Source organism: Anopheles stephensi, chromosome 2 (genome assembly GCF_013141755.1).
Source record: "Anopheles stephensi strain Indian chromosome 2, UCI_ANSTEP_V1.0, whole genome shotgun sequence".
NCBI classification, from domain to species: Eukaryota; Metazoa; Arthropoda; class Insecta; order Diptera; family Culicidae; genus Anopheles; species Anopheles stephensi.
In genome coordinates this window covers 72,637,178-72,640,425 of record NC_050202.1, presented here as the reverse complement: position 1 = coordinate 72,640,425, position 3,248 = coordinate 72,637,178, and positions in this window count along the sequence as shown.

The window sequence follows — 3,248 nt, the reverse complement described above, 5'->3', positions numbered from 1 at the left end:
CAACGAAACCGAAAAAGCTCGCAAAAATACGCAAAGTACGCGCTATCTCCTGTATTCACCGGGCGCTGCCGGAGAACCAGAACCTGTCACGCTCTACAAAATCGTGCACCGAACAGGCAGCATTTCATAGCCAGGTTTGGCAGGTTTATTTCACTCTGTCCGCCAGCCGGCTCTCGAGAAGAGGCTCAAAAAAGGCCAGCTCGAACAACAAGCTAACCAACAAACAGGCCCAACCAACCAACAACAACAACAACAAAAAACGCAGAAGTACCCCGGACAGCTTTCCCGGACACCCACACACACACCCACACCCACACTTCCGCTTCCGTTGCCGGTGGGTGGGTGGAAAGCTTTAACAAACATTCCACGGTCGGTTGCCGCCAGCAAGGTTGGATGGTTGAACGGTTTTCGATGCCACCAGATGGCTGACACCCTTTTTGCCATTGACTTCATCGCACTAAAACGCGGAAGTACGAAAAGCGGTGGCGGCAAAATGGCAATGAGAGTTGTGAAAATTTACTCAACAAACAACTTTTTGCCAGCCCGAGAATCACCAATCCGTTGCGCCCGTGTCTTTGGACCCGTGCCCGATACTCCTGGTCCTTGGATGCTCCTGTCCGATTTATAGCAGACCAGGCGGCCGCTTCTTCCGCGGTCTCTTCTCCCTTTCCTATCAATGCTGATTGCAAGGTACACAAGGCTACCTCCGGATACACTTTCGTGGCATGGTCCACACACACACAACCACACATATTCTGCCATTCCCGGTAGAATGGAGTCACTATAAAATGGATACAGCGTTGAGAGGGTTTCGCAAAGCAACAGGGAGAGCAAAAAAAAGAGCACTGTTTACGTCACTCTTCATTTTGTTTGACTACCGCATCTACTTTCACTTCCGGTGGGACTTGAATGCGATACGGTAGTGGCAGCAGGCCGCATTCGAACGATTGCTCCAGTAGTTAACCCAGCCTCTCAAGCATTGGGTACCGGGACCACCCGAAGGACGGAAGCTCAGGTGAAATCACCCCTCTTAAACTCACCTTTTAGCACTATTAAATTTCTATCTTTACATTCGCCACCAGACATGCAGAACGCCAGAATGGCAGCAGCCAGCTTTGTAGACATTTTATGGTGGCTTAGTAGCTCTTTAATGCTACTCCTAACGAGGCCCGGCGCAAATGAAGATGCCACTGATGGTGATGACGACAATGTTGACGTTGACAGTGTGCGCAAGGCAGGAAGTATCACCGAATTCTGTTGACTCTGCCCCCACTCCATGAAGATGATGATGGCGATGATGGCGATGATGATCATGTTAACGATGATGAGATAATAATGCGAATACAAAAGATGCCGCTTTTGGATAACCCAAGCACCTGGTGGTGCTGGAAGTCGATTGGGGTCGAATTATCGGTCTCGAATCCAATCCCTCTACCTGTGTCTTGTGGCAATGTGACGACACACACACACAGAGGCATTCAATTCAAACCATTCACTTCACGGTATCCTGGTTCCTCCACACCAACAGCGCCATTTGCTCTTGCAACTTTGAATTTCACCTACAAAACGAACGACCACACCAAGGGAAGTAATAATATCCCGCATTTACGAATTAATCCCACCATGCAGATGAAAATGAGGAAGTCTTAAGACACACGATGAAGGCGGCGTGTGTGTGTGTGATGCGTACCACCGGGAAAACCGCACGCGTGCAACGTACAAACACTAGATGCACTCATCTCATCATCCTACAGGGATAACGATGACGGTGTGTTTAATGTGTTCTTGCAGCCTAAACGAAACACTAAGCACCAGCTGAAACTTCCCGATACGGTTGTACACGGGTGAAAATTCCTGTGAGTGCATGTTGACTTTTATTTACAATAAATATTTGTCGCCTCGATGGATGTAAAGCAATGAGAGGCATTGTTTCACTGGAATATTATTCACGCACAGTTCAACAATCCGGCTGACAAAATATTTATTTTCGTAGAAAAATATTAAATGAATCCTTTGCTCTATGCAATGCATGGGATCTCCGGGAAAATGAAGCGTCAGCTGAGAATGTTGAGAGTATAAAATTGAGTTTATTCGCTTTTTAATGTCATTATTTACGGATCAGATTACGGATTAAATCGCCTATACTTATATTTGTTCTATTTAATAATATTGACTTCAATGAGCTTGTTGCAGAATTCAAACACTATTTTGCGAAACATCTCCCCACTTAACAGGTTTTCGCTCACTGTAAGCAGTATACACTCTAGCATGCGGAATGCACACATGCACGCATGAAGCACGGCCACCGTCAAGATCAAGGCAAATACGGAATCCTATTTGCAAGTGATTGCACGAAGATTTCAGCATGCTTCACTTTAATGTAAAGTTTTGTGTTGTAACGCTAAGCCGTACACTGATTTAGCACCGCTTGATGATGATACTCGACAGTGCAAAAACACTTGTCAGTTGCAACATTATCCTTGAGAATGAGGGAATGAGGTTAAGAAATGAGGTTCTCCTTCTCCTCGTCCGGATAGGCAAGATTATGTGCTGTTTATATCAGGCAAGTTTGCAAGCTGATTGAGATTATTAAGAGATCAAGTTATTGAAGAGGGTTCACGCTGTTTTCAAATGGTTAATCGGTGAAGACAATTATAACTTTGTTTGTAGAATATAAAATTATTTAATTTGTTATCATTTAAATTGATAAAAGCGATAATCTATCTTTTTGTGCAAAAATCTCTCCTGCTCAACAATTTACCTACCAACACAATACGTAAACCATCCCTGCAGCACGAAACAAAAGTACAATCAATGAAAACTCTATCATCTTTCACAGCCTGCAGCGAAAAACACAGAGACCGCATCCACCCATGCTTAGCGGACCAGCGAATAAAACCTCCACATCCTCCACATCGTTATCACATGACGCACAGTGCGGCAGGACTCTTCCAAGCAACCGAGACATGCGGATCAACAGCGCTGCCCTCCAGAAATCCGTAGGTATTTTGTTGATATATCATTTTCTGCTTCCCCATCACACCATCCTGCCTGACCAAACTTTCGCCCCTAACCTACTCTACTCGGAATCGAAATGACTGTTTTGCGAAGAAAATAGGGACAAAACGACCATCACCCCCCCCTCTTCAAACCCCGCACACGAAGGGGTGGGGGGGTATGGTAGTTCGTGGGAAAAACAATTAATAACAGCCGAAAGCTTTTCGTGCGCCGGAGCCCGCTTTCGACCG